The 11,467-nt window shown below is 45.8% G+C and overlaps 1 long non-coding RNA gene across 1 annotated transcript; it reads right to left on the minus strand.

Moving 5' to 3' along the window:
* Positions 1-9,491: 9,491 nt before the first annotated feature.
* LOC130572806 (uncharacterized) lies at positions 9,492-11,148 on the minus strand. The gene is made up of 3 exons (XR_008965262.1): positions 11,053-11,148; positions 10,340-10,526; positions 9,492-9,982 (listed from the first exon to the last, which is right to left on the minus strand). It is a non-coding gene; the product is annotated as an uncharacterized LOC130572806 (long non-coding RNA).
* Between the last annotated feature and the right edge of the window lie 319 nt (positions 11,149-11,467).

The raw sequence follows: 11,467 nt of genomic DNA on the forward strand, positions 1-11,467 counted from the left end.
GTATGTGATTTCACATAAAATGGTTCTCTCTCAGCACCATGGAACTGGATACATCAGCAGGCCCTTTAGGAACTCTTGGTTCGTCCATCAACTTATGGCCACAGATGCTTGCTCTCAATCAGCCTTTTCTGGCTCACAGCAGCAGCAGAGGGTGGAGCACACTCAGCATCGCTTTTTGGAGGATGGCAACTTCCTGGGCCAAAAAMGTTCCAAATCTTTCCCTAAGCTTAATGTTAGTTGCAAGTACATGAATCTTACAGGGCAGGGAGAATAATATGTGACATGCACTGTGGGCTATGTTCCTGATCCCGTGAGTCTGTGTCTGTCTATTGTTCACCAGYGTTAACAATGGGATTCTTGTCATTGAATTTTGACTTTGCTTCTGGGACAACTCAGGATATTTTTTCAAATCCCTGGCCATGGCAGGAAGGCCATTGCTTGAGGAATAGTTGTGAGGCACAGCTGGGATAGAGCATGGATGTGCTGCCATAGCGTGTGGAAAGAGGCTGACAGCTCTGGATGGCAGTGCATCCTCTCTGTCATAGAGAGTGTTCTTGGAGAGAGACAGATCCTCTGYCCTTCATCAGAGGGGGATCCTAAATAGCCAGCTAGGAGTAGATGCTGAATTTTCAAGCAGAGAGAGGGCAGTGTGATGAATCCCATCTGAACATAACATGGTCATTAACACATCATTAAAAATGTCTTGTGTCTTACAAACGCAAACAATAAAATCCTTCCGGGAGTGTCAGRCTCCCCTTTCTCTTTAAAAGCAGCTGTATTTTTTTTAGTACATGGTGACCTTTCAAGACCTGCTACTCTCACTCTCCTTCACAGCTCTGCTGTTCCCCGATGGGAAGGAGCAAGGTGTTTGATCTCTGTGCTCTATAAGCAGTGGTGCATCTTTATCTTCCATAAGGCTTAACTACTCTGGACCCAGTGCAGAGCAAATCTTTGTTCATATTTTGACTATTCTTTGGCAGCTCAGAGAGGATTACAGCTTTTGGATAATGGATATTATATCACAAGGGATAATGTCAGCTGAGAGAGGGTGGGTGCCTCACCAGGTGGTGCCATGAGCCAGGAGACACCTAAAGTGGAAGATGGAAACAATGATATGGCCATGGAATAGATCTCTGGAGAGCATGTGAAGCCCAAGCGTACAGGTTCATACTGTCTGCAGTATTTGCAGGGCAGCTTGATAGAGGCTTGCTGCCATCCTGTTTGAAGTGAGGAGTCTGGGCAAGCTATAGTGAGAAGTACCAGCCCAGGAATTAAGCAATGRATTGGTTTGTAATCTTGATTATCTATCCGAGCTATTGAATCACAGTGCAAAATAAAGGAGGACAACAGTAATATCCCTTTTATATATTGTCAGTTCTTCTACTAGAAAATGCTATTACAATGTTCCACTTCCTACCAAATCCCATATTCCCTTGCATCCAACTTTTCCTTAGACAACATTTTCTGGGCAGCTAATCCTGGCAGAAATACCTTTATCTTTCAATGTTAAAGAAAGTAGAGGTGCAGAGGAAGGGTCCTGCAACCGCCTAGAGAAGAGCACATTCATACTGTAGACTACAGGAGGGCCCAAACTTGAGCTTGTTGAGTTTAATGAAATAAAAGCTGAAAAGGGTAGGACTGGCTGCCACAGATACATCAGGGGCCTAAATAGTGGGGAGGAAATAGAGTTATTTAACTCAAGTACAATGTTGGCACAAGAACAGCTGGGTACAGGCTGCCCATGAGTGCATTTAGACAATGGGAATAGACAGAAAAGAGCAATACAAAAGTGAAAAAAAAAGGATAAGAAAAAGCAAGTAATTTTCAGATTATAGAGTAATAGAAATGGAGCTAAGGAAGGCCCCTGGAGATCTGTTCATTTTGGGTTTGTTAACCTTTGGTAATATGACAATCCTAAAAGAGAAAAGCCAGAGATCATTTTATCAGTGTGGCCACAATGCTTTTAATTCACAGCATATGAAAGCAAAGGCTGTCCCTAGCATGCTCCTCTTATTCTTTTCCCCATTTTGGGCGTATGTTTGCATAAGAGAGTATGAAATACTACAATTAATAATTTGCAGTCATTTCACAGYCCTTCAATCTGACAATGCTTAATTGGGTGAGAAATTGCTGTGCTGCAAACCTCTGCCCTAAAACCCTGTCACAAGCAGCTGAAGCATCCCTCACCCTTGATACACTCATGAGAAGTTATGGAAATGAGATTGCTGCTGACAGTAGAACTCAGAGTTTGTGATTTCTTCTAGCACTGGGTAAGGAGAGAGGCTTGAAATGTGAGGGAAATGCAGCCTCCACCTCCTCTCAACCCCAGGCAACAGAAGGAGTGCTAAGCTTTCCCCCGGCTCCCAGTCCCAGCTTTGCTCTCCATATCCCCATGCTCCTGCCTTAGGAGTGTGGCACAAACAGCTCAGCTTTCCCATGCTGCTGAGAAGCCTTGAGCCCTTGCTGGGCTGCTCTGGCTCTGTATGACTCTCTTTATGCCTCTTTCCATCTTCTTGTCTTATCTGTTTAGCAGTCATCCTCTTCCAAAGCTGGGAAAAAGCAGTGGGTAGAGAGTGCCCAACAACCAAGTCCTTCATCCATTTGGAGACCAGAGGTGCTGCTTTCTGCAAATAAATATCAGAAGGAGCTTATTTTGGCTTCGTCTGTGCCTCTACACAGGAACCTGTGTCACCAGCGGCTCTGCAGACTGGGGTGAGCTAAAGTGTCAAATCCTGCTATTTCAAATACCCATGAATGCATTCTTTCCACAGGCTGTGAAAATACCCCCAAAAAGCTCTTCTGGGGCTTAGAGCATTAGTGTTCCAGTCTATGCTGTCATTTAGTTCCCTGGGTATTAGAGAAATCAGGAGGGGAGAATGCCAGATCTGGCTTTATTTTGATCATACAAATGTATTACTGAGTAGCAAAAAGTCAGGGAAAAGCATAAATCTCACTGCTGCACTCCAGTGCTCTGGGAGTTTTTCAAGTCCCTCTGGAATCCAGAGGCAGTTTTCAGTTTGTAAGTCTAAATGTGCCTTACTGACAGGGCCAAATCCAGCCTTAACACAAGGCCGTGGAAGTCAGGGGAGTTTCATCAGGAATGCGTTAGGAATTGCACCGCTTCTTTAGGGGCTGTATTTTAAGGGAGCTGCTGAGCCAGTCTGCCTTTACAAAATGTCAGAAGCAATAAAGCACAAGSCTTGTACCAGTGTGTTTTCACTCCTCACCCTGAGATTATCAGATCACCACAGGCACCAAATCGCTCTTTCAAGACAACCGTAAAAATGCTTAGCTCTGCTCTGCTCTACTACTTGGTGTGCCTCAAACTTAGCAAGGTGGTATTTTCTCCATCTCACAGTGAACAGGGCACAGGGCTGAACTGTGTGCAATCCTGATGGTCCACCCCAGAATCTTCTCACTTGTGCACAGTGTGAGGGCACAAATATCCCACAGACAGGTAGCAGCTGTCCCCACTGCACTGTCCTTCCTTGTGCCAGCCGTGACAAGCTCCTGCCCCTGCAGAGGTCAGGACCCTGGAGAACTGCAGCAGAGACATCAAATACTATTCAAGGCTCCTGCAAAGTTGTTGCAYCTCAGACATCCCAACTATTTTAAATTTTAAACACAGCTTTGGAAGGCATGTGTCTCCTGCAACATTCTTCCCATTGCTCTCATGTGCACGGGCTTGGCTTTCCAAACAACAGCTCTGCTGAGGAGCTGGCTTTGTTATTAATAAGATGGCTGTGTTTATGTAGTKTAAGTGATGTTAAAATTAAAGTGAAGTTATGATTCAGCTGACTTCAAGTTTTCTCAGYGCCCTTCCTTTGCACACACAGTTTGCCCTGCACTTGTTTGCCTTGGCAGAGCCTGGCCTTAATAGTAACAATTTCATCTTCCATTTATAGGCATCTGCACGCCATGTTATTCTTATAAAGCAGAACCCTTCTCAGAGCTGAGCAAGGGGGACATGTAAAGCCATGCATGTGAAGGCAAAAAAACTTTTTGGGATCTCAGCTTCTTCGCATAAGGAATAGCTTTGTCTCTGCCCTTTGGGAAAAATTAGTGTGAAGGGAAAAAAGTCCCGTCTCTGACTTTGGTCCTTGAAAAAGAAAGAAAAACAGTCAGAAACCTGYGGTGTATTAAATTCAGTGTATACTGCTTGGCAAACTTCCAGGGCAAATGTAGGAAAGCTGTAAACTGGTGGAATTGGATACATCAGGTCAGGTATTTTCTGCATGGAGAGATGAACTCATTTTTTTTTTCAGATATTTGGACTTCAAGTGACTGCTGTACCAGCAACTATCTCTTCTAAGAGACTGGGTTTGGGTTGCCACTCAGGTTTGGCTTTAGTTTCCATGCAAATTTCCTGAGCACTCTGCAGCCCATGGAGGATTGTCTCATTCCTGTTCATCATTAGCCAGACCTTCTTGCAACTCTGTCCTTTGAATCAGTGCTCATGCTGGAGCTTCTAGATGATTTATTTTTTTAATGTAATTCAATTATATATTTTTAATTAACATTAAAGGTGGGTTGTAGTAGGGATTTGACATTTTGGAAACCAAGACTCCAGGGGGATCTTTCAGTTTTTCCTTAATATCCAYAGAAAAGAAAAGGAACATGAAGGGGAACCTGGCTGCAACAAGGGCAAGGGGAATGGCACACATGGCATCACCTGATGAGACCAGCCTGACACTCATGAAAATGAGATTTGTCCTCCCTCMGTGCCACTGAGCCCCCTCTGGGGGAAGCAGTTTTGCTTCAGCTAAAACCTGGTTGCTTTGCACTGCAAGCATCCCTCGTTTTTGGCAAGCAGCRTTCCTCACCAGCCTGGCCCCTACCCACAGGGCCCAAAACACTGCCGGTTCCTTGGCTCAGTGGTGGCTGASATGAGGCTTCTGACTCACCAGAGTTGCTTTGCTGAGTGTTCCTTCCCTTCAGGAGCCCCAGCTGAGGCAAGACCCCCCTTTCAGACCTGCACTGGGGTTACTGTGATGCTCAACAGGGCTCAGCACGGGCAGTTTTCACCATGAGGGTCAACCAGGGTGCCAAGCACCTGACTGGGGCAGCAGGACCTCCAACTTCTGATGTTCTTGTGGCCAATTCTGGATCTCAAGCTCATCCAACAGCCCATCTGACCAGCTGAGACTGCAGATCTCAGCAAAAGGAATGTGGGCTTGCTCTTTTCACCCAAGAACCTGGGCCAACACTGCCTCTCTCATCTCCAGTGGTGGACATAGATGCCACAACAGCAAAGAGGGAGAAATTATCAGATTTTGTGGCCATGGGAAGGACAGAGAAAGTSTAATGTTTTGGGTATAACTGGATGGGGTGGAAAGCTCCTTCCTTTCACTCTCCTCTCCCGATGGCGTGTCCCACCTTGGTGTGCCTTTCTGGATGGGTGCCATTTGACTCCTGTGCCTGTATGTGCATCTGCAGTGTCACTCCCTGTCTGTGTCACATCCCTGTCCCAAATCTGCTTCCCATTTGCCTGGAATCAGATTCCCTGCTGTTTCTGGGGGACTTTCTTCGAGCTGCTCAGCCATGACCAGAGCCTGAGGCGCATTGGATGGCAGCTGGTGAGCCTCACGCTGCCACAACTGACCACAAACTGAAAAACTCCCAGTGGAAGGCTGCTCTTTAGGAGTGTGTAATGCTCCTTTCCCCAAATTACTGGTTACTCAGTCACTTGTGCATAAACAGGAACTTTGTCCCCTGCTCTTTTCCAAGTGCTGGAAGGCCATCAGCTGGCATGCAATCCTATCATCTTTGAAACAGCATCATCCCTCCAAACATCAGAAATGTATGGATGGGGTCCTGGCTTTCCAGTAACCGGATTCACTTGCACTTTCACTGATGTTACAGTCCATGGAGTAAAAYCATCCCCATTTTGCACAAAATTGGCAAGCTGGAGCTGCAGCTCTCCTTTGCTCACCCCCAGCAGATGATYCTCCTGGCTTCAGCTACAAGCTCTGTGGGGCAGAGGCAGTAAGAATTTTGCAGTGATGAAGTCATGTACGGCCTGCTTCAATTAAAAATATTTCTTTTCCTTACAGACTTTGCCTCCTCTTTACTGCTGAGGGACTGGCTGGGAGACAGTTTGTGTCACTGTTTCAGGGACCCTCAGCAGAAGGTGCCATTCCCAGGACTATTTGGGCCTTTCTGAGCAACCGTCCAGTGCTGTGTGAGTGGTTAAAAGGATTCCCTTTCCTGCTTCYGTGGGTCTGGAATAGAAATACTCTCAGTGTCCTATTTGTTTTTTCTGAGGCAGGGGTGTGGGGGCAGCAGGTAGATGAGTTTATAATTCCTAATTCCAGGTGCAGCTAGTGAGAAAATGGCCCTTTTACTCCCCCTGTGCCCTCTCTGCCTTCTTTCCTCCTCTTCAACCAGCACTTTCCACCTTGACATTTCCCCTGCTTCCATCATCTCTCACCTCATGTGCCCTCACCCTCTCCTTTAAATATCCTACTCCTCTCTTCTCCCACCCCCAATGCCTTTCTGCCTTCTGGCTTTGCCTCTGGTGAGCTCTCTGGGTGTGCCAAGCCACTGTCTCCTTGTTGAGCAGCAGCCTCTGCAGCTGCTCTGGCTTTCTTGGCTCTCTTGGCTTTCATTCCTTTTGGCCTCCCCACAACACCCCGAGGTGGCAAACCTCAGAAAGACCCTCCAGCAGAGAGGTTTCTGACCCACTGTTCCCTCAAAGGGAGGAGTTCAGGTTCTCTTAGGGAAGTTTGGGGGTGCTTTGTCAGCAGAGGGGATGGGGAGATCCACAGCACAGACCTGGGAAATCATTAACTCCCCATCTGAACTGAGCAAGGTGCTCTGAAGAAAGTGAACACGGTGCTTTTCATGAAATGCCTTGCAGGGGATCACGGGGCTTACAGAGGGAAAAAGAATGGACTAAAAAGGAGAGACAAACTCAGGAAGAGCTGAACATCCAGGGAAGGGATAAATAAACTCRGTCAAAGAGAGGCAGAGTCCTGATGAGACCTGTCATGGAAAGGTTTGGGGCTCAAAATGAGCTGTAAAGAAGCTCCATAGCTCTGGTTACAAGGGATCTGTGRTGAGTAGTAGTGAAGAGTCTGAGTGGACAGAAGAACAGATGGACAGGACCTCCTTATTTCCAAATTGATTCAGGCTGCTGTGTTTAGAACATATTAATGGGAAGCAAACAAAAGGATGGGTTTTTAGTTTTTTGATTGTTTGGGTTTTTTTGGTTAGATTTTTTTTTTGGTATGTTTGTATTTGCGTTCAGGTAAAGAGCTCAGTTTGGTGTGAATTACATATTTTACCTGCACTACAAATTAGAAAAAAGGACTGCTCTTGTGCTTTGACAGCTGGACCTGAGATGGATTTTGATTTAAAAAGCCAGATTGTGAGTCTGGGGGACATCAGGCAACTGAACAGCTTAGAGCTCAGAAATTCTCAACAGTGACCTCTGTGATTAGGAGAGACCTCTTTCCAACTGGTGTTTTGTTGTGAAAAAGTGGTGAGAAGTCAGCTTGTTTCCAGGTCACTGCCAGGAAGAGAGAGACACAAAGTGGAGGCGGTTCAGAGGAAGAATAACCAAAATGATGAGAGGTGGCTGAGCTAGCTTGGTTTCTGAACTGCAATCGAGAGAGCGAAGCCTGCCTGGCTTGGCCAAATGACAGTGAAGAGGTCAGGGTGACAATCAAGTTGCCGCAGCTTCATGAATAGCTGGTAAATTGGTTGACAGAGGCAGTGGCAAAGTCTTGATAAACCTCCAAATTGCTGAAGGGCGTAAATACCAAGGCTGCAGAGAAAATGGTTTTGGCCCTGGATCAGGTCCTGGCTCAGGCTATGGTTCTTTTTTGACTAYCCTCTGCAGATGGCCATCCTGAAAATGAGTCCGCTGCACGCCTGTAGCTGTAGCAGGCTGACCTTTACCTCGTCACCAGTGCAGCCACAGGAAACATGAGAGCCCTTGTTCGGTGTCATTTCCTCTTCTTCGGATTCTGAGCTGTAATCAATGTGTGTTGGTGTTGCCTGTGAACCAGAAGCGTGAATGCAAATCCTTGAAGGGAACAGCAAAAGCTCTTTTTTTTCGGAATGCTGTCGCAGCACTGGGATTGAATGCTGAGAAGTGAATGGACAGGGYTGGTACCCACAGGACAGAGGAACAAGCTTACTCAGGCTGAACAGGTTTTTCCTCCTGATGTGCCCTAGTGGGTCAGCTGAGGGGATAAGGCTGAATCTTCCTGAATAAAAGCATCCAGTCCTATGCAAGCTCTTCATGAGTGATGCTGGCATAACCTCATAAGTGAGCCTTGGAGTTAACAGTGTCTTGATAAACTTGGAACAGATTGCTCCACATTAAACTTTTGTTTCCGGATGTGTGGAGACTCAGGCAGATGTCACACTGTTCATTATTCTTAAAACACATTTTCAAGATCTCCTTCCAAATCACAAGGGCAAGAAATGTCAAAAGCAATCAAACCAAACTTCCAACATAATCACCTGACTCCAGGAGATGGGGCTCTAGACCTCAGCTGATAACAAAAGGATTTGTAAATAGCAAATGGTTCATTTCACAGCTGACCTAAATAACAGGGAAGATAATTGTTTCTGTTCTACAGAGAATATTTTATTCCACCAACCTGAAATGAAACAAGCCATTTTGATTTGGGATTGTTTTGGTTTTTGTTTGTTTGTTTGTCGTTGTTTGGGTTTTTTTTTTTTTTCAATTAAAAAAATTTTAAAATGCTGCTTAACAAAAAGACAGAGGAATTTCAAAATGAAACAAATAATTTGGGAATACAAAGCCCAAGTCATATGGGAGCACATTTTATACACATTTTTTTTCCAAAATKTGAGAAAAGAATCTTGGGGTGGGGGTGGCTGGGTGGAGAGATGGAGTGGTTGTGGGGCATGATTTTTTTCCTCTGCTTCTCAAGWCGAGCTTAATTACTTCAGTGATTTCTACTCTTGAATCTCCAGCACATTCCTTTCTGCAGGCTCATTGCATGATATTCCCAAAGAGAARTCTAGATCCTTTTTGCTAAAATGCGCCTTAGCAGGGAAAGATGATGTACATTATCTGTCACTTCCTTGTTTCCCACTCAGAAACTTACAGGGCTGCCTTTTCTCTCACAGGAAGATCTGTCCTTCTTCCTGGAATCTGGCACTGCTTTCTCATCCCAGCTGCCTTTCATCCATGCAGGAGTGTAGGGCAGAAAAAGCCTTGTAAACAAGGTGGTGATGCACTATAGGAGGAGAAGGCTGACCTCAAAATAYTTGGATTTCCAAAGTGTCTGGTCTAATGAGCTGAGTTAGCTGAAGCTATAGCACAGAGAAAAGTACCACCATATTCAGCTGTCTTGCAAACAGCCTGCAGCCAACCTTCGAGGGGGGGAGAAATCAGAAAACAGCCACCACCACCACTAAGAGAAAAAATAAGTATCCTGTCTTGCATGAGTGAAATTTATGTGAATAATAGAATGATGCTGCTCCACAGATGGTAGGTCAATAAAGTGGGCCTTACCTGGCCTCAAATCTTTGGTATTTTAATRTATTTCCTGATTCTGTGAGTTACAGCTGCCCTGTTGCACATACATGCACATAGCACTTAATGCTGTAGAGGAGAGATGGAACAGTATTTATCTYTTTCCCGGCATCCCCTTTATCTTTGTTTTTAAGGCTTGATTCAGCTTTGAGAAATCTGCCCTACTGCAAGTCAAACTAAAAGCATGCCCTGAAAGAGGAAGACATTCTTATTTATTTTAGTTAATTGCTTGTTTGCATAATTACTCATCTCAAAATCTAACTTACAATAAAACCTTCCCTTCCATCAGTGCAGCCATTGTTACAGCTTCCAGCACGTCTGTCCCAGCAGTGGTTKGCTGGAGCTTTGGAAAGGTGAGCTTTACAGTCTCACTGCAAGGGTCAGTACGTCTGACCCACAGAAACCAGGTCAGCTTCCCAATGGGCTCCAGACCCGCTTGTCTTCTGAGTCCTTCTCCATAATTCACTTCCATAAAGAAAGAGTACAGGGATGACGAGGAGGATTTGAGGCTGGTGAGTGTAAAACAAGGACGGCTTTTACAGTTAAGCATCTGTTTTTTGATTTTGCCATCTCTACCGTAGGTGTATGGGAATGTGTGTCCCTACATATTAAAAACTAACCAAATCAGAACACTACTTGAGTGTGGAAGAACAGTGACTTGAAGGCTGTTCTTTACATTCTTCTTTTTCTGGTGTGTGTGTGATTTTTTTTTTGTTTGAGTGTGTTGCTGTTGATTGTTTGGGGTTTTTTTTTTTGTTGGTTTGGTTTTATTTTTGTCAATATGCACAAACATATTGGAAGGAAGAACATTATTGTAAATACCTGCTTGGACCTGTGGGGCTTTGGGAGCCCCCGGCAGCATGCACAGTGCACCACAGTGCTTCAAGACAAAGATTTTTCCCCAGCACTGAAGAAACCACAGTTTCTGTTTTGAATGTCCAGTCCAAGTCATTGATGAAATGGTGTGTTCTGCTAGGCTAAGATGACAGCAGAGGGCAGGGAGGGCAGCCTACAAAATTAAAATTAGGGCGAACAAAAGGTTTTCTAAGCTGCTTTGAACATCATGTTAGCTTTTCACCCATTCCCAGCCATGAGGTGTGACCCTGCCTGAATTGGCAGGGTCTGCCAAAGGATCAGGTTCTGACCGTGTTTATTTTGGCTGTGGCTATCGTAAACCCAGGGGCAGAGCTGGAAGATTTCCTTCACCCCAAGCGCCCTTTGGGATACTCCCTTCCTGGGCCAAGCTGAGCCAGACTGGCAGGAGACAGCATTTATGGGTGTGCATCTGAGACCGAGGGACAGCCCAGGCTCTGCTTGTCTTCTAAACATGGCCAGAGGGTGTCTTAGAAAGCCAGCAAGGTTCCCAAACTTGACGAGATGAAGGCTGGTGCAAGCAGGACACAGTCAGGTCACTGGATCTGGCCTTCAGATGAGGAGGTGGATCTTACTAAGAGATCTGAGAGTTTACATTGGTGATAGCTGTAGCTGCTCTCATTTTGTGATCTGCTCTGTTTTGCCTGGGCCTCATGCCTTACCTTGCTAGCTGTGGCGGCAGTGACCCTGATGGTCTCCCACTCCSCTTCTGTCTGAGAGGAAAGCTGGATGAGATGACAGAATAGCTTGTTTTGTGATCAGTTCCAATGTGCCTGGGCTGGGAACTGGATGTGAMAAATGTGTTGTCCAAACAGAAGAGGCCAGGACACTGTCAAGGTGCCTGGTTGGACGTGTCTCAGGGTGTGCCTGGGTTTTTACAGGACAAGCCCAGGGGCTGTCTCCTCGCTGGCAGAAGTGGCTGGTATCTCCTAGGGAGTTTCTGCCCCCATGTTTCCCAACATCTCTTCCAAACGTGTGGGTATCCCAAGGAGGAGCCAGMGCCTGCAGCGGTGTGGGAAGGGGAGGAGGGAGAGGAAAAGAAGCCCTGTGTCCTTGTAAGCGTAACAGTTTAGTCTT

The sequence above is a fragment of the Malurus melanocephalus genome, unplaced genomic scaffold, assembly GCF_030028575.1.
Source record: "Malurus melanocephalus ecotype Western Australia unplaced genomic scaffold, MMel_1.1 scaffold_42, whole genome shotgun sequence".
In the NCBI taxonomy this organism is placed as follows: Eukaryota; Metazoa; Chordata; class Aves; order Passeriformes; family Maluridae; genus Malurus; species Malurus melanocephalus.